Source organism: Procambarus clarkii, chromosome 1, assembly GCF_040958095.1.
Source record: "Procambarus clarkii isolate CNS0578487 chromosome 1, FALCON_Pclarkii_2.0, whole genome shotgun sequence".
NCBI classification, from domain to species: Eukaryota; Metazoa; Arthropoda; class Malacostraca; order Decapoda; family Cambaridae; genus Procambarus; species Procambarus clarkii.
In genome coordinates, this window is record NC_091150.1 from 65,231,432 (window position 1) to 65,257,382 (window position 25,951).

Here is a 25,951-nt window from a genome sequence, read left to right on the forward strand (position 1 = left end):
TCACAAAAACGTGGAAAACGGCTAAATATTGCCTAATTCGATGATATTTTGTTTGTCACATAAAGGAAAAGGGGATGATAGACGTCAAAATATTGCTGAATTCGATGATTTTTAGTACGAAACAAAATGCTAGAAAACTTGCTTAAAATGCATTATTATGCGAAAATCTGAGATTTGAAGGCCAAATCACATTTCGTGATAAAACATGAAGTACTATCGAAATATTGGTAAAAACTAATATATTTACGTAAAATCACACTACATGAATAACGTGAAAAAAGTCACTATATTACCATATTTGAGGATTTTACCTTCAAATCTTAGCGCGAGGTTTCGTATTATTTAGATCCAAGAAAAGACATATGACAATGTTGTTTCCAATACAAATGATAAAAATCAATGTGTTTTCATTAGAATTAACTAAAATATTCCTGATTTTCCGTTTATATTACCGATAGAAGATGTGCACGTAAAACCGCTCTAATCCGGCTGAAACGTCGATATATGCAATAAAAACAGAACTTCTCCCCTTTTCAATATCTTAGTCAGTATTTTAACAAGAAACAAATAGTTGATTGAAAATGAAGTGTTTGAGGTTAATTTCTAATCAATTTCGATACTACTTCATGTTTTCTTAAGATATGTGATTTCGTCTTCAAATCTCAGAATTTCGCAAATTTTGCATTTTAAGCAAGTTTTCTTGCATTTTGTTTTGTACTAAAAATCATCGAATTTAGCAATATTTTGACCATTATCATCCCCTTTTCCTTTATGTGATTTAAACAAAATATCATTGAATTAGGCCGTTTTTCCACGTTTTTGTGAATTTTCAGTTTATTGTTATTAATTCATTAAATATATGATAAAAATTATGCAAACACATAATTGATCAGAAAATAACCTTAAATACTTCATTTTCAATCATCTATTTGTTTCTCGTTAAAATACTGAGTAAGATATTTAAAAGGAGAGAAGTTCTGTTTTTATTGCATATATCGACGTTTCAGCTGGATTAGAACGGTTTTATGTGTACCATTACTTCCATCGGTAATATAAACCGAAAATCAGGAACATTTTAGTTAATTTTAATGAAAGCACATTGATTTTTATCATTTGTATTGGAAGCAACATCTTTATACATCTTTTCTAGGGTCTAAAAAATACGAAACGTCGCTCAATGATTCGAAGTTAAAATCTTAAAATTTGGTATAATAATGACATTTTTCAAGTTTTTCATGTAGTTTGATATTACGTAAATATATTCATTTTTACCAATATTTCGATACTATTTCATGTAGTATCACGATATGTGATTTGGCCTTCAAATCTCAGATTTTCGCATAATATTGCATTTTAAGCAAGTTTTCTTGCATTTTGTTTCGTACTAAAAATCATCTAATTCAGCAATATTTTGATGTTTATAATCCCCTTTTCGTTTTTGTGATATAAACAAAATATCATCGAATTAGGCAATATTTTGCTGTTTTTCCATGTTTTTGTGAATTTTCAGTTTATTGCTATTAATTCATAAAATATACGATAAAAATGATGCAAACATATAATTGACTAGAAATTAACCTTAAACACTTCATTTTCAATCAACTATTTGTTTCTCGGTAAAATACTGAGTAAGATATTGGAAAGGGGAGAAGTTCTGTTTTTATTGCATATTAAATAGACTGTCTTTATCTACCCTATCAATCCCCTTCAGAATCTTGAATGTGGTGATCATGTCCCCCCCTAACTCTTCTGTCTTCCATCGAAGTGAGGTTTAATTCCCGTAGTCTCTCCACGTAGCTCATACCTCTCAGCTCGGGTACTAGTCTCGTGGCAAACCTTTGAACCTTTTCCAGTTTAGTCTTATCCTTGACTAGATATGGACTCCATGCTGGGGCTGCATACTCCAGGATTGGCCTGACATATGTGGTATACAAAGTTCTGAATGATTCTTTACACAAGTTTCTGAATGCCGTTCGCATGTTGGCCAGCCTGGCATATGCCGCTGATGTTATCCGCTTGATATGTGCTGCAGGAGACAGGTCTGGCGTGATATCAACCCCCAAGTCTTTTTCCTTCTCTGACTCCTGAAGAATTTCCTCTCCCAGATGATACCTTGTATCTGGCCTCCTGCTCCCTACACCTATCTTCATTACATTACATTTGGTTGGGTTAAACTCTAACAACCATTTGTTCGACCATGCATTCAGCTTGTTTAGGTCTTCTTGAAGCCTCAAACAGTCCTCTTCTGTTTTAATTCTTCTCATAATTTTAGCATCGTCCGCAAACATTGAGAGAAATGAATCGATACCCTCCGGGAGATCATTTACATATATCAGAAACAAGATAGGACCGAGTACAGAGCCCTGTGGGACTCCACTGGTGACTTCACGCCAATCGGAGGTCTCACCCCTCACCGTAACTCTATGCTTCCTATTGCTTAGATACTCCCTTATCCACTGAAGCACCTTACCAGCTACACCTGCCTGTCTCTCCAGCTTATGTACCAGCCTCTTATGCGGTACTGTGTCAAAGGCTTTCCGACAATCCAAGAAAATGCAGTCCGCCCAGCCCTCCCTTTCTTGCTTAGTCTGTGTCACCTGATCGTAGAATTCTATCAAGCCTGTAAGGCAAGATTTAGCCTCCCTGAATCCATGTTGGCGATTTGTCACGAAGTCCCTTCTCTCCAGATGTGTTACCAGGTTTTTTCTCACGATCTTCTCCATCACCTTGCATGGTATACAAGTCAAGGAGACTGGCCTGTAGTTCAGTGCCTCTTGTCTGTCGCCCTTTTTGTATATTGGGACCACATTCGCCGTCTTCCATATTTCTGGTCGGTCTCCCGTCTCTAGTGACTTACTATACACTATGGAGAGTGGCAAGCAAAGTGCCTCTGCACACTCTTTCAGTACCCATGGTGAGATCCCATCTGGACCAACAGCCTTTCTAACATCCAAATCCAGCAGGTGTCTCTTGACTCCTCTCTCGTAATTTCGAACTCCTCCAACTGTGTGTGTGTGTGTGTGTGTGTGTGTGTGTGTGTGTGTGTGTGTGTGTGTGTGTGTGTGTGTGTGTGTGTGTGTACTCACCTATATGTACTCACCTATATGTGCTTGCAGGATCGAGCATTGACTCTTGGATCCCGCCTTTCTAGCTATCGGTTGTTTACAGCAATGACTCCTGTCCCATTTCCCTATCATACCTAGTTTTAAAAGTATGAATAGTATTTGCTTCCACAACCTGTTCCCCAAGTGCATTCCATTTTTCTACTACTCTCACGCTAAAAGAAAACTTCCTAACATCTCTGTGACTCATCTGAGTTTCCAGTTTCCACCCATGTCCCCTCGTTCTGTTATTATTACGTGTGAACATTTTATCTATTTCCACTTTGTCAATTCCCCTGAGTATTTTATATGTCCCTATCATATCTCCTCTCTCCCTTCTTTTCTCTAGTGTCGTAAGGTTCAGTTCCTTCAGCCGCTCTTCATATCCCATCCCTCGTAGCTCTGGGACAAGCCTCGTCGCAAACCTCTGAACCTTCTCCAGTTTCTTTATGTGTGGGGGCTCCATGATGGCGCGGCATACTCTAAGACGGGTCTCACGTAGGCATTGTAAAGCGCCCTAAAAGCTTCCTCATTTAGGTTTCTGAATGAAGTTCTAATTTTCGCCAGTGTAGAGTACGCTGCTGTCGTTATCCTATTTATATGTGCCTCAGGAGTTAGATTAGGTGTCACATCCACTCCCAGGTCTCTTTCTCGAATCGTTACAGGTAGGCTGTTCCCCTTCATTGTGTACTGTCCCTTTGGTCTCCTGTCACCTGATCCCATTTCCATAACTTTACATTTACTGGTGTTAAACTCCAGTAGCCATTTCCCTGACCATCTCTGCAGCCTGTTTAAGTCCTCTTGGAGGATCCTACAATCCTCGTCTGTCACAACTCTTCTCATTAATTTTGCGTCATCTGCAAACATTGACATGTATGATTCCACTCCTGTAAACATATCATTTACGTAAATTAGAAAGAGGATTGGTCCTAGCACCGATCCTTGAGGTACTCCACTAACACACACTCCACTGTGTGTGTGTGTGTGTGTGTGTGTGTGTGTGTGTGTGTGTGTGTGTGTGTGTGTGTGTGTGTGTGTGTGTGTGTGTGTGTGTGTGTGTGTGTGTGTGTGTGTGTGTGTGTGTGTGTGTGTGTGTGTGTGTGTGTGTGTGTGTGTGTGTGTGTGTGTGTGTGTTATGGCAGCATGGGGATGTGTGTTTGTTATTGGCAGCATGGAGGCATATGTGTGTGTTGTGGGCAGTTATTTGGAAATGTGTGTGTGTATTATGGGCAGTTATTTGGGAATGTGTGTGTGTTATGGGCAGCGTGGAGGCATGTTTATTCACCTAGCACTTTATTGCATTGCGTGCGCCCGACCCACACTACCTAAGGTGGGCCTCAGTGTTTCCGGGAGCGAGTGGTAATTCTGAAAAGTGTATACTGTTTTCAACTTTGTCACCTCAATTCTCGTCCAAGGTTTTTCAAATTGGTGTCATTGTGTTCGAAATAGAATTTTCTACAGGACTAACGGCATATAAAGACCAAAAGTCTGGCGTACCATCCACAACAAACAGAGAAAATGAGGGCTTGTTACCCGCTAGCACACAAGAGCGATAAAATGTGAACACTTTTTTCACTTTTGTCACCTCAATTCCCGTCCTAGGCTTTCATTTGGGTATTTCACTTTTCACTTTTCATCACTTTTCAGAATACACTGAAAAGTGTATTCTCTTTTCCCTTTGTCATCTCATTTCTCGTCCTAGGTTTTTCAATTTGGTATCAATGTGTTCGCAATAGAATTATCTGCAAGACTAAATGCATATTAAGCCCAGCGAGAAAGTGAGAAAGTAAGAGCGTATTACCCAGAACCGCGCAAGAGCAATAAAATGTGTACACTCTCTTCACTTTGGACATCTCAATTCTCGTCCTAGGTCTTTCATTTTGGTAAGATTGTGTTCGCAATAGAATTCCCTACAGAAGTATATGCAAATATAAAGTGCAAAACCCAGGTGGTTTTGCACTTTATGACCCTATGCCTACTCATAACATTGATGTCATTACCTAAATGATGATGTTAGATGTCATTACCTAAACCATGACTGACATATGAAGGTGAGAGTATCTGTGTTCCAGTAACATGTGTGAAAGAATCCTTGTGAACCACATTTATTCCTGATAGAGTCTGTACGTACCAGAAATATCGAAGATTAACTGTTTTATGATATATAATGAGATAAAGAGAAAGATATGAATAGAGAGAGGAAGACATGGAGACAGAGAGAGTAAGCCACACATGCACACATATACTCAAACTTCGACAAATATGAAAGTTTTACGTGTTCATTGTTGACTCAAAATCCGGAATTCTAGGTTCGATTACCAGTGGCTGCAGAAATGGCTTGGGCACATTTTCTCTCACCTAATGCATCTGTTCACCTAGCAGTAAATATGAACCCAGTACTTAGTCAGCATGTTGTGGGATTGTATCGTGGGGTAGGGTAGTAATTGGACCTACTAAGCCGTTCACGACATAAAATGTTTGGGCACATTTCCTCTCATTAAATGCATCTGTTCACCTAGCAGTAAATTGGTAGCCAGGAGTCAGTCAGCATGTTGTGAACTGGTATCATGGGAGAACGAGAGAGGCAGAAATACAGAGAAAGAAACAGGCATAACATACAAAGTCAGAAAGAGAACAGAAGAGAGGAAGATCAGAGGAAGATCAGAGAGAGAGACAGCGAGAGAACGGTAACAGTCTGTTTGTATAAATTAGCTGTCCTCACTCCTACTCTGCAGATAAGGAGAAAAAACTCTTACAATGTTGATTGCCTTTTTTTTCTAACTAATAGCTTACCACAATTCCTACAACTTCTCTCACAAAGTGAAAATAGTCCCTTTCAGTACCATAAAAGTTAGTAAATTATTAACCTTCATGAGTCAAAAAAACACTCGACTTTCTCTCTTTAAATTTTACTTCCGTGTATATTAATTTAAATGTCGAAAAATGCCCTCAATAATGTCTAAGTTATCAACGTGTTGGTCTCCTTCTAGGCTTCACACTCCCCCTTCAGCTTCCAGTCAAGACGTCATCCTCCTCCTCCTCAAATAGCCCAAACAAAAACCCATCCACGCCAGGCAAATTTACGTCGGAGCTTTACCCTGTTTATTAACGCCCAAATACAATAATTACAGATATTATTTACTCAAACGTATCTAAGTTAACTGTTGCAGCCAAATATATATTTTGTTCAGCTGGAATATTGGAGCATTAAACCGCCGACGACATGTTACCAAATTACTCAATATAAATATAAGAACCAGCTTTGGAAAACTTGGCGACCCCAGAATGGCCTAGTCGGATGGGAATCTGTTCTCATGAGAACTGACGTGTGTTCGAGTCTGTCAAAACGGTGTAACTACAGGGCACAGATTTGTGTGTGTACCGTCCTGTAGCTGCGTCCGTCCATCTCGACTGTGAGGTCTCTGGGTAGCTAAAACTTGACCTGACCTGACCTGACCCTGGGATGTGGGGAAGGGTGGAAGTCCGGGGGCCCACGGACCCACACCTGGACCCGAGTTAGATTAGGTAAGGCGAGGTCAGGTCGTGTCGTGTCAGGTCGTGTCGTGTCAGGTCGTGTCGTGTCAGGTCGTGTCGTGTCAGGTCGTGTCGTGTCAGGTCGTGTCGTGTCAGGTCGTGTCGTGTCAGGTCGTGTCGTGTCAGGTCGTGTCGTGTCAGGTCGTGTCGGGTCAGGTCGTGTCAGGTCGGGTCAGGTCGTGTCGGGTCGTGTCGGGTCAGGTCGTGTCGTGTCGGGTCGTGTCGGGTCGTGTCGGGTCAGGTCGTGTCGTGTCGGGTCAGGTTGGGTCGGGTCATGTCGGGTCGTGTCGTGTCGGGTCGTGTCGTGTCGGGTCGGGTCGGGTCATGTCGGGTCAGGTCGTGTCGGGTCAGGTCGTGTCGGGTCAGGTCGTGTCGTGTCGGGTCAGGTCGTGTCGGGTCAGGTCGTGTCGGGTCAGGTCGTGTCGGGTCAGGTCGTGTCGGGTCAGGTCGGGTCATAAATAAATAAAAATAAATAAATAAAAATGAATAAATAAAAATGAATAAATAAAGCTCCGAATGTACCGCCGAATGTATCGCCGAATGAATAATAACGAATAAAGCATAATATAAAAATATAATTTTATATATAATATATATAATATAATATAATATATAATAATATATATATAATATAATATAATATAATAATATATATAATATAATATAATATATAATAATATATATATAATATAATATAATATAATAATATATATAATATAATATAATATAATTATAATATAATATATAATATTAATATATTAAATAAATATATAAATATTAAATATATAAAAATAAAATATAATTATAATATAATATATTATAATAAATATATAAAAAATATAATTATAATTTAAATATAAATAAAAAATAAAAAATAAAAATAAAATAAAAATAAATAAATAAATAAAAATGAATAAATAAATCGCCGAATGAATCGTCACCGAACATAATCGTCGCGTAAATCGTCGCGTAAATCGTCGCGTAAATCGTCGCGTAAATCGTCGCGTAAATCGTCGGATAAATCGTCGCGTAAATCGTCGGGTAAATCGTCGGATAAATCGTCGGATAAATCGTCGCGTAAATCGTCGGATAATTTTTACCCGTTTTTTACCCGTGTAAAAACGGGTAAACCCGACAGGTAAACCCGTCGTCGTAAGTAAGTGTAAGTCGTCGAATAAATAAAATAAAATAAAATAGTCTAAAATCTGTTCTCATGATAACTGACGTGAAAACTGTAAACTAAACACGTCGGGTAAACTGTCAGGGTAAAGCGGCGGGTAAACCGTCGGATAAACCGTCTTTGTAAACCGTCGGGTAAACCGTCGGTTAAACCGTCATTGTAAACCGTCGGGTAAACCGTCATTGTAAACCGTCGGGTAAATCGTCATTGTAAACCGTCGAGTAAACCGTCGGGTAAACCTTCGGGTAAACCGTCATTGTAAACTGTCGGGTAAATCGTCGAGTAAACCGTCGGGTAAATCGTCGGGTCGGGTAAATGGACCGATCATAAAAGAAAATAAATGGTAAAACCATTTATTGTTTTGATTTTTTATTTGATATTATATGATTATATGATTGATTTGATGTTATATGATATTTGATATTGATTGACGTCAATCAATCTTCGGCTATCCAGAGAATCTATCGAAACTGATGCTCCTACAGGAGAGGACATCACAGAAATCTATCTGTGCCCTGTAGTTGCATCGGTTGCGACAGGCTCGAACTCAGGTTTATCCGGGTTATAAACATGTTCTGTCCGAACATGTTCGTCGACCATAATCGTCTTTACTTTTCCCATACCATAAATGAAAAGTAAATGGTCGGACCGAACATAATCGTCGGGTAAACCGTCAGGTAAATCATCTGGTAAATCGTCGGGTAAATCGTCGGGTAAATCGTCGGGTAAAGCGTCGGGTAAATTGTCGGGTTAATCGTCGGGTAAAGCGTTGGGGAAAGCGTCGGGTAAATCGTCGGGTAAAGCGTCGGGTAAATTGTCGGGTTAATCGTCGGGTAAAGCGTTGGGGAAAGCGTCGGGTAAATTGTCGGGTTAATCGTCGGGAAAATCGTCAGGTAAATCGTCGGGTAAAGCGTCGGGTAAATTGTCGGGTTAATCGTCGGGTAAAGCGTTGGGGAAAGCGTCGGGTAAATCGTCGGGTAAATAATCGGGTAAAGCGTCGCGTCGGGACAGGCCTGTCAGTGTGTTGCTGGAGACCCCTGCCAGTGTGTTGCTGGAGACCACTGCCAGTGTGTTGCTGGAGACCTCTGCCAGTGTGTTGCTGGAGACCCCTGCCAGTGTGTTGCTGGAGACCCCTGCCAGTGTGTTGATGGAGACCCCTGCCAGTGTGTTGCTGGAGATCTCTGCCAGTGTGTTGCTGGAGACCCCAGCCAGTGTGTTGCTGGAGACCCCTGCCAGTGTGTTGCTGGAGACCTCTGCCAGTGTGTTGCTGGAGACCCCTGCCAGTATGTTGCTGGAGACCTCTGCCAGTGTGTTGCTGGAGACCCCTGCCAGTGTGTTGCTGGACACCCCTGCCAGTGTGTTGCTGGAGACCCCTGCCAGTGTGTTGCTGGAGACTCCTGCCAGTGTGTTGCTGGAGACCCCTGCCAGTGTGTTGCTGGAGACCTCTGCCAGTGTGTTGCTGGAGACCCCTACCAGTGTGTTGCTGTAGACCTCTGCAAGTGTGTTGCTGGAGACCCCTGCCAGTGTGTTGCTGGAAACCTCTGCCAGTGTGTTGCTGGAGACCTCTGCCAGTGTGTTGCTGGAGACCCCTGCCAGTGTGTTGCTGGAGACCTCTGCCAGTGTGTTGCTGGAGACCTCTGCCAGTGTGTTGCTGGAGACCCCTGCCAGTGTGTTGTTGGAGACCTCTGCCAGTGTGTTACTGGAGACCTCTGCCAGTGTGTTGCTGGAAACCCCCTGCCAGTGTGTTGCTGGAGACCCCTGCCAGTGTGTTGCTGGAGACCTCTGCCAGTGTTTTGCTGTGTGTGTGAGTGTGTGTACTCACCTAGTTGTACTCACCTATTTGTGCTTGCGGGGGTTGAGCTTTGGCTCTTTGGTCCCGCCTCTCAACGGTCAATCAACTGGTGTATAGATTCCTGAGCCTACTGGGCTCTATCATATCTACATATTTAATAACCTTAAATACTTCATTTTCAATCATCTATTTGTTTCTCGTTAAAATACTGAGTAAGATATTGAAAAGGGGAGAAGTTCGGTTTTTATTGCATATATCGACGTTTCAGCCGGATTAGAGCGGTTTTACGTGTACATCTTCCATCGTTAATATAAACGGAAAATCAAGAACATTTAACAAGAACATTAGTTAATTCTAATGAAAACACATTGTTTTTTATCATTTGTATTGGAAACAACATTGTCATATGTCTTTTCTTGGATCTAAATAATACGAAACCTCGCTCTCTGATTTGAAGTTAAAATCCTCAAATATGGTTATATAGTGACTTTTTTCATGTTTTTCATGTAGTTTGATATTACGTAAATATATTCATTTTTACCAATATTTCGATACTATTTCATGTAGTATCACGATATGTGATTTGGCCTTCAAATCTCAGAATTTCGCATAATATTGCATTTTAAGCAAGTTTTCTTGCATTTTGTTTCGTATGAAAAATCATCGAATATAGCAATATTTTGACGTTTATCATCTTCTTTTCCTTCATGTGATTTAAACAAAATATCATCGAATTAGGCAATATTTTGCCGTTTTCCACGTTTTTGTGAATTTTCAGTCCATGGGTTTTAATTCATATATATACGATAAAAATGATGCAAACACATAATTGATTAGATAATAACCTTAAATACTTCATTTTCATTTCTATTTCTTTTCAACTATTTTTTCAACTATTTCAACTATTTTCAACTATTTTATATTTTCAACTATTTCTTTCTCGTTAAAATACTGAGTAAGATATTGAAAGGGGGAGAAGTTCTGATTTTATTGCATATATCGACGTTTCAGCCGGAATAGAGCGGTTTTCGTGTACATCTTCCAACGGTAATATGAACGGAAAATCAGGAACATTTTAGTTAATTCTAATGAAAACACATTGATTTTTATCATTTGTATTGGAAACAACATTGTCATATGTCTTTTCTTGGATCTAAATAATACGAAACCTCGCTCTATGATTTGAAGGTAAATCCTCAAATATGGTAAAATAGTAACTTTTTCACGTTAATCATGTAGTTGATTAATTTGCGTTACGTTAATTTGCGTAATCAAATATTACGCAAATATATTCATTTTTACCAATATTTCGATACTATTTCATGTATTATCACGATATGTGATTTGGCCTTCAAATCTCAGAATTTCGCATAATATTGCATTTTAAGCAAGTTTTCTTGCATTTTGCTTCGAGTATTTTACCGAGAAACAAATAGATGATTGAAAATGAAGTATTTAAGGTTATTATCTAATCAATTATGTGTTTGCATCATTTTTATCGTATATATATGAATTAATACCCATGGACTGAAAATTCACAAAAACGTGGAAAACGGCAAAATATTGCCTAATTCGATGATATTTTGTTTAAATCACATGAAGGAAAAGGGGATGATAAACGTCAAAACATTGCTAAATTCGATGATTTTTCGTACGAAACCAAATGCAAGAAAACTTGCTTAAAATGCAAAATATGCGAAATTCTGAGATTTCAAGGCCAAATCACATATCGTGATACTACATGAAATAGTATCGAAATAATGGTAAAAATGAATATATTTACGTAATATCAAACTACATGAAAAACGTGAAAAAAGTCACTATTTAACCATATTTGAGGATTTTACCTTTAAATCATAGAGGTAGGTTTCGTATTATTTGGATCCAAGAAAAGACATATGACAATGTTGTTTCCAATACAAATGATAAAAATCAAAGTGTTTTCATTAGAATTAACTAAAATGTCCCTGGTTTTCCGTTTATATTACCGATGGAAGATGTACACGAAAATCGCTCTATTCCGGCTGAAACGTCGATATATGCAATAAAAACAGATCTTCTCCCCTTTTCAATATCTTACTCAGTATTTTAACGAGAAACAAATAGTTGATTGAAAATGAAGTATTTAAGGTTATTATCTAATCAATTATGTGTTTGTATCGTTTTTATCGTATATATATGAATTAATACCCATGGACTGAAAATTCACAAAAACGTGGAAAACGGCAAAATATTGCCTAATTCGGTGATATTTTGTTTAAATCACATCAAGGAAAAGGAGATGATAAACGTCAAAATATTGCTATATTCGATGATTTTTCGTACGAAACAAAATGAAAGAAAACTTGCTTAAAATGCAATATTATGCGAAATTCTGAGATTTGAAGGCCAAATCACATATCGTGATACTACATGAAATAGTATCGAAATATTGGTAAAAATGAATATATTTTCGTAATATCAAACTACATGAAAAACGTGAAAAAAGTCACTATATAACCATATTTGAGGATTTTAAATTCAAATCATAGAGCGAGGTTTCGTATTATTTAGATCCAAGAAAAGACATATGACAATGTTGTTTCCAATACAAATGATAAAAAACAATGTGTTTTCATTAGAAATAACTAAAATGTTCTTGATTTTCCGTTTATATTAACGAGGGAAGATGTACACGTAAAACCGCTCTAATCCGGCTGAAACGTCGATATATGCAATAAAAACCGAACTTCTCCCCTTTTCAATATCTTACTCAGTATTTTACCGAGAAACAAACAGATGATTGAAAATGAAGTATTTAAGGTTATTATCTAATCAATTATGTGTTTGCATCATTTTTATCGTATATATATGAATTAATACCCATGGACTGAAAATTCACAAAAACGTGGAAAACGGCAAAATATTGCCTAATTCGATGATATTTTGTTTAAATCACATGAAGGAAAAGGGAATGATAAACGTCAAAATATTGCTAAATTCGATGATTTTTCGTACGAAACAAAATGCAAGAAAACTTGCTTAAAATGCAATATTATGCGAAATTCTGAGATTTGAAAATGAAGTATTTAAGGTTATTTTCTAATCAATTATGTGTTTGCATCACTTTTATCGTATATATATGAATCATATGTCTTTTCTACCCATGGACTGAAAATTCACAAAAACGTGGAAAACGGCAAAATATTGCCTAATTCGATGATATTTTGTTTAAATCACATGTAGGAAAAGGGGGATGATAAACGTCAAAATATTGTTAAATTCGATGATTTTTCGTACGAAACAAAATGCAAGAAAACTTGCTTAAAATGCAATATTATGCGAAATTCTGAGATTTCAAGGCCAAATCACATATCGTGATACTACATGAAATAGTATCGAAATAATGGTAAAAAATGAATATATTTACGTAATATCAAACTACATGAAAAACGTGAAAAAAAGTCACTATTTAACCATATTTGATGATTTTAACTTTAAATCATAAAACGAGGTTTCGTATTATTTGGATCCAAAAAAAGACATATGACAATGTTGTTTCCAATACAAATGATAAAAATCAAAGTGTTTTCATTAGAATTAACTAAAATGTTCCTGGTTTTCCGTTTATATTACCGATGGAAGATGTACACGAAAATCGCTCTATTCCGGCTGAAACGTCGATATATGCAATAAAAACAGAACTTCTCCCCCTTTCAATATCTTACTTAGTATTTTAACGAGAAACAAATAGATGATTGAAAATGAAGTATTTAAGGTTATTATCTAATCAATTATGTGTTTGCATCAGTTTTATCGTATATATATGAATTAATACCCATGGACGGAAAATTCACAAAAACGTGGAAAACGGCAAAATATTGCCTAATTCGATGATATTTTGTTTAAATCACATGAAGGAAAAGGAGATGATAAACGTTAAAATATTGCTAAATTCGATGATTTTTCGTACGAAACAAAATGCAAGAAAACTTGCTTAAAATGCGATATTATGCGAAATTCTGAGATTTGAAGGCCAAATCACATATCGTGATACTACATGAAATAGTATCGAAATATTGGTAAAAATGAATATATTTACGTAATATCAAACTACATGAAAAACGTGAAAAAAGTCACTATATAACCATATTTGAGGATTTTAACTTCAAATCATAGAGCGAGGTTTCGTATTATTTAGATCCAAGAAAAGACATATGACAATGTTGTTTCCAATACAAATGATAAAAAACAATGTGTTTTCATTAGAAATAACTAAAATGTTCTTGATTTTCCGTTTATATTAACGAGGGAAGATGTACACGTAAAACCGCTCTAATCCGGCTGAAACGTCGATATATGCAATAAAAACCGAACTTCTCCCCTTTTCAATATCTTACTCAGTATTTTACCGAGAAACAAACAGATGATTGAAAATGAAGTATTTAAGGTTATTTTCTAATCAATTATGTGTTTGCATCACTTTTATCGTATATATATGAATCATATGTCTTTTCTACCCATGGACTGAAAATTCACAAAAACGTGGAAAACGGCAAAAATATTGCCTAATTCGATGATATTTTGTTTAAATCACATGAAGGAAAAGGGGATGATAAACGTCAAAATATTGCTAAATTCGATGATTTTTCGTACGAAACAAAATGCAAGAAAACTTGCTTAAAATGCAATATTATTCGAAATTCTGAGATATCAAGGCCAAATCACATATCGTGATACTACATGAAATAGTATCGAAATAATGGTAAAAATGAATATATTTACGTAATATCAAACTACATGAAAAACGTGAAAAAAGTCACTATTTAACCATATTTGAGGATTTTAACTTTAAATCATAGAGCGAGGTTTCGTATTATTTGGATCCAAGAAAAGACATATGACAATGTTGTTTCCAATACAAATGATAAAAATCAATGTGTTTTCATTAGAATTTACTAAAATGTTCCTGGTTTTCCGTTTATATTACCGATGGAAGATGTACACGAAAATCGCTCTTGTCCGGCTGAAACGTCGATATATGCAATAAAAACAGAACTTCTCCCCTTTTCAATAATTTACTCAGTATTTTAACGAGAAACAAATAGATGATTGAAAATGAAGTATTTAAGGTTATTATCTAATCAATTATGTGTTTGCATCATTTTTATCGTATATATATGAATTAATATCCATGGACGGAAAATTTACAAAAACGTGGAAAACGGCAAAATAGTGCCAAATTCGATGATATTTTGTTTAAATCACATGAAGGAAAAGGAGATGATAAACGTTAAAATATTGCTAAATTCGATGATTTTTCGTACGAAACAAAATGCAAGAAAACTTGCTTAAAATGCGATATTATGCGAAATTCTGAGATTTCAAGGCCAAATCACATATCGTGATACTACATGAAATAGTATGGAAATAATGGTAAAAATGAATATATTTACGTAATATCAAACTACATGAAAAACGTGAAAAAGTCACTATATAACCATATTTGAGGATTTTAACTTCAAATCATAGAGCGAGGTTTCGTATTATTTAGGTCCAAGAAAAGACATATGACAATGTTGTTTCCAATACAAATGATAAAAAACAATGTGTTTTCATTAGAAAAAACTAAAATGTTCTTGATTTTCCGTTTATATTAACGAGGGAAGATGTACACGTAAAACAGCTCAAATCCGGCTGAAACGTCGATATATGCAATAAAAACCGAACTTCTCCCCTTTTCAATATCTTACTCAGTATTTTACCGAGAAACAAATAGATGATTGAAAATGAAGTATTTAAGGTTATTATCTAATCAATTATGTGTTTGCATCATTTTTATCGTATATATATGAATTAATACCCATGGACTGAAAATTCACAAAAACGTGGAAAAACGGCAAAATATTGCCTAATTCGTTGATATTTTGTTTAAATCACATGAAGGAAAAGGGGATGATAAACGTCAAAATATTGCTAAATTCGATGATTTTTCGTACGAAACAAAATGCAAGAAAACTTGCTTAAAATGCAATATTACGCGAAATTCTGCGATTTGAAGGGAAAATCACATATCGTGATACTACATGAAATAGTATCGGAATATTGGTAAAAATGAATATATTTGCGTAATATCAAACTACATGATTAACGTGAAAAAGTTACTATTTTACCATATTTGAGGATTTTACCTTGAAATCATAGAGCGAGGTTTCGTATTATTTAGATCCAAGAAAAGACATATGACAATGTTGTTTCCAATACAAATGATAAAAATCAATGTGTTTTCATTAGAATTAACTAAAATGTTCCTGATTTTCCGTTTATATTACCGATGGAAGATATACACGAAAACCGCTCTATTCCGGCTGAAACGTCGATATATGCAATAAAATCAGAACTTCTCCCCCCCTTTCAATATCTAACTCATTATTTTAACGAGAAAGAAATAGTTGATTGAAAATGAAGTATTTGAGGTTATTATCTAATCAATTATGTGTTTGCATCATTAATATCGTATATGTATGAATATATGTATGAATGAATTTCACCCATGGACTGAAAATTCACAAAAACATGGAAAACGGCAAAATATTGCCTAATTCGATGATATTTTGTTTAAATCACATGAAGGAAAAGGGGATGATAAACGTCAAAATATTGCTAAATTCGATGATTTTTCGTACGAAACAAAATGCAAGAAAACTTGCTTAAAAAGCAATATTATGCGAAATTCTGAGATTTGAAGGCCAAATCACATATCGTGATACTACATGAAATAGTATCGAAATATTGGTAAAAATGAATATATTTTCGTAATATCAAACTACATGAAAAACGTGAAAAAATTCACTATATAACCATATTTGAGGATTTTAACTTCAAATCCTAGAGCGAGGTTTCGTATTCTTTAGATCCAAGAAAAGACATATGACAATGTTGTTTCCAATACAAATGATAAAAAACAATGTGTTTTCATTAGAAATAACTAAAATGTTCTTGATTTTCCGTTTATATTAACGAGGGAAGATGTACACGTAAAACCGCTCTAATCCGGCTGAAACGTCGATATATGCAATAAAAACCGAACTTCTCCCCTTTTCAATATCTTACTCAGTATTTTACCGAGAAACAAACAGATGATTGAAAATGAAGTATTTAAGGTTATTATCTAATCAATTATGTGTTTGCATCATTTTTATCGTATATATATGAATTAATACCCATGGACTGAAAATTCACAAAAACGTGGAAAACGGCAAAATATTGCCTAATTCGATGATATTTTGTTTAAATCACATGAAGGAAAAGGGAATGATAAACGTCAAAATATTGCTAAATTCGATGATTTTTCGTACGAAACAAAATGCAAGAAAACTTGCTTAAAATGCAATATTATGCGAAATTCTGAGATTTGAAAATGAAGTATTTAAGGTTATTTTCTAATCAATTATGTGTTTGCATCACTTTTATCGTATATATATGAATCATATGTCTTTTCTACCCATGGACTGAAAATTCACAAAAACGTGGAAAACGGCAAAATATTGCCTAATTCGATGATATTTTGTTTAAATCACATGTAGGAAAAGGGGGATGATAAACGTCAAAATATTGTTAAATTCGATGATTTTTCGTACGAAACAAAATGCAAGAAAACTTGCTTAAAATGCAATATTATGCGAAATTCTGAGATTTCAAGGCCAAATCACATATCGTGATACTACATGAAATAGTATCGAAATAATGGTAAAAAATGAATATATTTACGTAATATCAAACTACATGAAAAACGTGAAAAAAGTCACTATTTAACCATATTTGATGATTTTAACTTTAAATCATAAAACGAGGTTTCGTATTATTTGGATCCAAAAAAAGACATATGACAATGTTGTTTCCAATACAAATGATAAAAATCAAAGTGTTTTCATTAGAATTAACTAAAATGTTCCTGGTTTTCCGTTTATATTACCGATGGAAGATGTACACGAAAATCGCTCTATTCCGGCTGAAACGTCGATATATGCAATAAAAACAGAACTTCTCCCCCTTTCAATATCTTACTTAGTATTTTAACGAGAAACAAATAGATGATTGAAAATGAAGTATTTAAGGTTATTATCTAATCAATTATGTGTTTGCATCAGTTTTATCGTATATATATGAATTAATACCCATGGACGGAAAATTCACAAAAACGTGGAAAACGGCAAAATATTGCCTAATTCGATGATATTTTGTTTAAATCACATGAAGGAAAAGGAGATGATAAACGTTAAAATATTGCTAAATTCGATGATTTTTCGTACGAAACAAAATGCAAGAAAACTTGCTTAAAATGCGATATTATGCGAAATTCTGAGATTTGAAGGCCAAATCACATATCGTGATACTACATGAAATAGTATCGAAATATTGGTAAAAATGAATATATTTACGTAATATCAAACTACATGAAAAACGTGAAAAAAGTCACTATATAACCATATTTGAGGATTTTAACTTCAAATCATAGAGCGAGGTTTCGTATTATTTAGATCCAAGAAAAGACATATGACAATGTTGTTTCCAATACAAATGATAAAAAACAATGTGTTTTCATTAGAAATAACTAAAATGTTCTTGATTTTCCGTTTATATTAACGAGGGAAGATGTACACGTAAAACCGCTCTAATCCGGCTGAAACGTCGATATATGCAATAAAAACCGAACTTCTCCCCTTTTCAATATCTTACTCAGTATTTTACCGAGAAACAAACAGATGATTGAAAATGAAGTATTTAAGGTTATTTTCTAATCAATTATGTGTTTGCATCACTTTTATCGTATATATATGAATCATATGTCTTTTCTACCCATGGACTGAAAATTCACAAAAACGTGGAAAACGGCAAAAATATTGCCTAATTCGATGATATTTTGTTTAAATCACATGAAGGAAAAGGGGATGATAAACGTCAAAATATTGCTAAATTCGATGATTTTTCGTACGAAACAAAATGCAAGAAAACTTGCTTAAAATGCAATATTATTCGAAATTCTGAGATATCAAGGCCAAATCACATATCGTGATACTACATGAAATAGTATCGAAATAATGGTAAAAATGAATATATTTACGTAATATCAAACTACATGAAAAACGTGAAAAAAGTCACTATTTAACCATATTTGAGGATTTTAACTTTAAATCATAGAGCGAGGTTTCGTATTATTTGGATCCAAGAAAAGACATATGACAATGTTGTTTCCAATACAAATGATAAAAATCAATGTGTTTTCATTAGAATTTACTAAAATGTTCCTGGTTTTCCGTTTATATTACCGATGGAAGATGTACACGAAAATCGCTCTTGTCCGGCTGAAACGTCGATATATGCAATAAAAACAGAACTTCTCCCCTTTTCAATAATTTACTCAGTATTTTAACGAGAAACAAATAGATGATTGAAAATGAAGTATTTAAGGTTATTATCTAATCAATTATGTGTTTGCATCATTTTTATCGTATATATATGAATTAATATCCATGGACGGAAAATTTACAAAAACGTGGAAAACGGCAAAATAGTGCCAAATTCGATGATATTTTGTTTAAATCACATGAAGGAAAAGGAGATGATAAACGTTAAAATATTGCTAAATTCGATGATTTTTCGTACGAAACAAAATGCAAGAAAACTTGCTTAAAATGCGATATTATGCGAAATTCTGAGATTTCAAGGCCAAATCACATATCGTGATACTACATGAAATAGTATCGAAATAATGGTAAAAATGAATATATTTACGTAATATCAAACTACATGAAAAACGTGAAAAAGTCACTATATAACCATATTTGAGGATTTTAACTTCAAATCATAGAGCGAGGTTTCGTATTATTTAGGTCCAAGAAAAGACATATGACAATGTTGTTTCCAATACAAATGATAAAAAACAATGTGTTTTCATTAGAAAAAACTAAAATGTTCTTGATTTTCCGTTTATATTAACGAGGGAAGATGTACACGTAAAACAGCTCAAATCCGGCTGAAACGTCGATATATGCAATAAAAACCGAACTTCTCCCCTTTTCAATATCTTACTCAGTATTTTACCGAGAAACAAATAGATGATTGAAAATGAAGTATTTAAGGTTATTATCTAATCAATTATGTGTTTGCATCATTTTTATCGTATATATATGAATTAATACCCATGGACTGAAAATTCACAAAAACGTGGAAAAACGGCAAAATATTGCCTAATTCGTTGATATTTTGTTTAAATCACATGAAGGAAAAGGGGATGATAAACGTCAAAATATTGCTAAATTCGATGATTTTTCGTACGAAACAAAATGCAAGAAAACTTGCTTAAAATGCAATATTACGCGAAATTCTGCGATTTGAAGGGAAAATCACATATCGTGATACTACATGAAATAGTATCGGAATATTGGTAAAAATGAATATATTTGCGTAATATCAAACTACATGATTAACGTGAAAAAGTTACTATTTTACCATATTTGAGGATTTTACCTTGAAATCATAGAGCGAGGTTTCGTATTATTTAGATCCAAGAAAAGACATATGACAATGTTGTTTCCAATACAAATGATAAAAATCAATGTGTTTTCATTAGAATTAACTAAAATGTTCCTGATTTTCCGTTTATATTACCGATGGAAGATATACACGAAAACCGCTCTATTCCGGCTGAAACGTCGATATATGCAATAAAATCAGAACTTCTCCCCCCCTTTCAATATCTAACTCATTATTTTAACGAGAAAGAAATAGTTGATTGAAAATGAAGTATTTGAGGTTATTATCTAATCAATTATGTGTTTGCATCATTAATATCGTATATGTATGAATATATGTATGAATGAATTTCACCCATGGACTGAAAATTCACAAAAACATGGAAAACGGCAAAATATTGCCTAATTCGATGATATTTTGTTTAAATCACATGAAGGAAAAGGGGATGATAAACGTCAAAATATTGCTAAATTCGATGATTTTTCGTACGAAACAAAATGCAAGAAAACTTGCTTAAAAAGCAATATTATGCGAAATTCTGAGATTTGAAGGCCAAATCACATATCGTGATACTACATGAAATAGTATCGAAATATTGGTAAAAATGAATATATTTTCGTAATATCAAACTACATGAAAAACGTGAAAAAATTCACTATATAACCATATTTGAGGATTTTAACTTCAAATCCTAGAGCGAGGTTTCGTATTCTTTAGATCCAAGAAAAGACATATGACAATGTTGTTTCCAATACAAATGATAAAAAACAATGTGTTTTCATTAGAATTAACTATAATGTTCTTGATTTTCCGTTTATATTAACGATGGAAGATGTACACGTAAAACCGCTCTAATCCGGCTGAAACGTCGATATATGCAATAAAAACCGAACTTCTCCCCTTTTCAATATCTTACTCAGTATTTTAACGAGAAACAAATAGATGATTGAAAATGAAGTATTTAAGGTTATTATCTAATCAATTATGTGTTTGCATCATTTTTATCGTATATATATATGAATTAATACCCATGGACGGAAAATTCACAAAAACGTGGAAAACGGCAAAATATTGCCTAATTCGATGATATTTTGTTTAAATCACATGAAGGAAAAGGAGATGATAAACGTTAAAATATTGCTAAATTCGATGATTTTTCGTACGAAGCAAAATGCAAGAAAACTTGCTTAAAATGCAATATTATGCGAAATTCTGAGATTTGAAGGCCAATCACATATCGTGATACTACATGAAATAGTATAGAAATATTGGTAAAAATGAATATATTTACGTAATATCAAACTACATGAAAAACGTGAAAAAATCACTATATAACAATATATGAGGATTTTAACTTCAAATCATAGAGCGAGGTTTCGTATTATTTAGGTCCAAGAAAAGACATATGACAATGTTGTTTCCAATACAAATGATAAAAAACTATGTGTTTTCATTAGAATTAACTATAATGTTCTTGATTTTCCGTTTATATTAACGAGGAAAGATGTACACGTAAAACCGCTCTAATCCGGCTGAAACGTCGATATATGCCCATATCGATATATTCAAGACATATGAAAATGTTGTTTCCAATACAAATGATAAAAATCAAAGTGTTTTCATTAGAATTAACTAAAATGTCCCTGGTTTTCCGTTTATATTACCGATGGAAGATGTACACGAAAATCGCTCTATTCCGGCTGAAACGTCGATATATGCAATAAAAACAGATCTTCTCCCCTTTTCAATATCTTACTCAGTATTTTAACGAGAAACAAATAGTTGATTGAAAATGAAGTATTTAAGGTAATTATCTAATCAATTATGTGTTTGTATCATTTTTATCGTATATATATGAATTAATACCCATGGACTGAAAATTCACAAAAACGTGGAAAAACGGCAAAATATTGCCTAATTCGTTGATATTTTGTTTAAATCACATGAAGGAAAAGGGGATGATAAACGTCAAAATATTGCTAAATTCGATGATTTTTCGTACGAAACAAAATGCAAGAAAACTTGCTTAAAATGCAATATTACGCGAAATTCTGCGATTTGAAGGGAAAATCACATATCGTGATACTACATGAAATAGTATCGGAATATTGGTAAAAATGAATATATTTGCGTAATATCAAACTACATGATTAACGTGAAAAAGTTACTATTTTACCATATTTGAGGATTTTACCTTGAAATCATAGAGCGAGGTTTCGTATTATTTAGATCCAAGAAAAGACATATGACAATGTTGTTTCCAATACAAATGATAAAAATCAATGTGTTTTCATTAGAATTAACTAAAATGTTCCTGATTTTCCGTTTATATTACCGATGGAAGATGTACACGAAAACCGCTCTATTCCGGCTGAAACGTCGATATATGCAATAAAATCAGAACTTCTCCCCCCTTTCAATATCTTACTCAGTATTTTAACGAGAAAGAAATAGTTGATTGAAAATGAAGTATTTGAGGTTATTATCTAATCAATTATGTGTTTGCATCATTATTATCGTATATGTATGAATTAAAACCCATGGACTGAAAATTCACGAAAACATGGAAAACGGCAAAATATTGCCTAATTCGATGATATTTTGTTTAAATCACATGAAGGAAAAGGGGATGATAAACGTCAAAATATTGCTAAATTCGATGATTTTTCGTACGAAACAAAATGCAAGAAAACTTGCTTAAAAAGCAATATTATGCGAAATTCTGAGATTTGAAGGCCAAATCACATATCGTGATACTACATGAAATAGTATCGAAATATTGGTAAAAATGAATATATTTTCGTAATATCAAACTACATGAAAAACGTGAAAAAATTCACTATATAACCATATTTGAGGATTTTAACTTCAAATCCTAGAGCGAGGTTTCGTATTCTTTAGATCCAAGAAAAGACATATGACAATGTTGTTTCCAATACAAATGATAAAAAACAATGTGTTTTCATTAGAATTAACTATAATGTTCTTGATTTTCCGTTTATATTAACGATGGAAGATGTACACGTAAAACCGCTCTAATCCGGCTGAAACGTCGATATATGCAATAAAAACCGAACTTCTCCCCTTTTCAATATCTTACTCAGTATTTTAACGAGAAACAAATAGATGATTGAAAATGAAGTATTTAAGGTTATTATCTAATCAATTATGTGTTTGCATCATTTTTATCGTATATATATATGAATTAATACCCATGGACGGAAAATTCACAAAAACGTGGAAAACGGCAAAATATTGCCTAATTCGATGATATTTTGTTTAAATCACATGAAGGAAAAGGAGATGATAAACGTTAAAATATTGCTAAATTCGATGATTTTTCGTACGAAGCAAAATGCAAGAAAACTTGCTTAAAATGCAATATTATGCGAAATTCTGAGATTTGAAGGCCAAATCACATATCGTGATACTACATGAAATAGTATCGAAATATTGGTAAAAATTAATATATTTACGTAATATCAAACTACATGAAAAACGTGAAAAAATCACTGTATAACAATATATGAGGATTTTAACTTCAAATCATAGAGCTAGGTTTCGTATTATTTAGGTCCAAGAAAAGACATATGACAATGTTGTTTCCAATACAAATGATAAAAAACAATGTGTTTTCATTAGAATTAACTATAATGTTCTTGATTTTCCGTTTATATTAACGAGGAAAGATGTACACGTAAAACCGCTCTAATCCGGCTGAAACGTCGATATATGCAATAAAAACCGAACTTCTCCCCTTTTCAATATCTTACTCAGTATTTTAACGAGAAACAAATAGATGATTGAAAATGAAGTATTTAAGGTTATTATCTAATCAATTATGTGTTTGCATCATTTTTATCGTATATATATATGAATTAATACCCATGGACTGAAAATTCACAAAAACGTGGAAAACGGCAAAATATTGCCTAATTCGATGATATTTTGGTTAATTCACATGAAGGAAAAGGGGATGATAAACGTCAAAATATTGCTAAATTCGATGATTTTTCGTACGAAACAAAATGCAAGAAAACTTGCTTAAAATGCAATATTATTCGAAATTCTGAGATTTCAAGGCCAAATCACATATCGTGATACTTCATGAAATAGTATTGAAATATTGGTAAAAATGAATATATTTACGTAATATCAAACAACATGAAAATCGTGAAAAAAGTCACTATTTAACCATATTTGAGGATTATAACTTAGAATCATAGAGCGAGGTTTCGTATTATTTAGATCCAAGAAAAGACATATGACAATGTTGTTTCCAATACAAATGATAAAAATCAATGTGTTTTCATAAGAATTAACTAAAATGTTCCTGATTTTCCGTTTATATTACTGATAGAAGATGTACACGTAAAACCGCTCTATTCCGGCTGAAACGTCGACATATGCAATAAAAACAGAACTTCTCCCCTTTTCAATATCTTACTCAGTATTTTAACGAGAAACAAATAGATGATTGAAAATGAAGTATTTAAGGTTATTTTCTAATCAATTATGTGTTTGCATCACTTTTATCGTATATATATGAATCATATGTCTTTTCTACCCATGGACTGAAAATTCACAAAAACGTGGAAAACGGCAAAATATTGCCTAATTCGATGATATTTTGTTTAAATCACATGAAGGAAAAGGGGATGATAAACGTCAAAACATTGCTGAATTCGATGATTTTTCGTACGAAACAAAATGCAAGAAAACTTGCTTAAAATGCAATATTATGCGAAATTCTGAGATTTCAAGGCCAAATCACATATCGTGATACTACATGAAATAGTATCGAAATAATGGTAAAAATGAATATATTTACGTGATATCAAACTACATGAAAAACGTGAAAAAAGTCACTATTTAACCATATTTGAGGATTTTACCTTTAAATCATAGAGATAGGTTTCGTATTATTTGGATCCAAGAAAAGACATGTGACAATGTTGTTTCCAATACAAATGATAAAAATCAAAGTGTTTTCATTGGAATTAACTAAAATGTCCCTGGTTTTCCGTTTATATTACCGATGGAAGATGTACACGAAAATCGCTCTATTCCGGCTGAAACGTCGATATATGCAATAAAAACAGAACTTCTCCCCTTTTCAATATCTTACTCAGTATTTTAACGAGAAACAAATAGATGATTGAAAATGAAGTATTTAAGGTTATTTTCTAATCAATTATGTGTTTGCATCATTTTTATCGTATATATATGAATTAATACCCATGGACGGAAAATTCACAAAAACGTGGAAAACGGCAAAATATTGCCTAATTCGATGATATTTTGTTTAAATCACATGAAGGAAAAGGAGATGATAAACGTTAAAATATTGCTAAATTCGATGATTTTTCGTACGAAACAAAATGCAAGAAAACTTGCTTAAAATGCGATATTATGCGAAAATCTGAGATTTGAAGGCCAAATCACATATCGTGATACTACATGAAATAGTATCGAAATATTGGTAAAAATGAATATATTTACGTAATATCAAACTACATGAAAAACGTGAAAAAAGTCACTATATAACCATATTTGAGGATTTTAACTTCAAATCATAGAGCGAGGTTTCGTATTATTTAGATCCAAGAAAAGACATATGACAATAATGTTTCCAATACAAATGATAAAAAATAAAGCGTTTTCATTAGAATTAACTAAAATGTTCCTGATTTTCCGTTTATTTTACCGATGGAAGATGTACACGAAAACCGCTCTATTCCGGCTGAAACGTCGATATATGCAATAAAATCAGAACTTCTCCCCCTTTCAATATCTTACTCAGTATTTTAACGAGAAAGAAATAGTTGA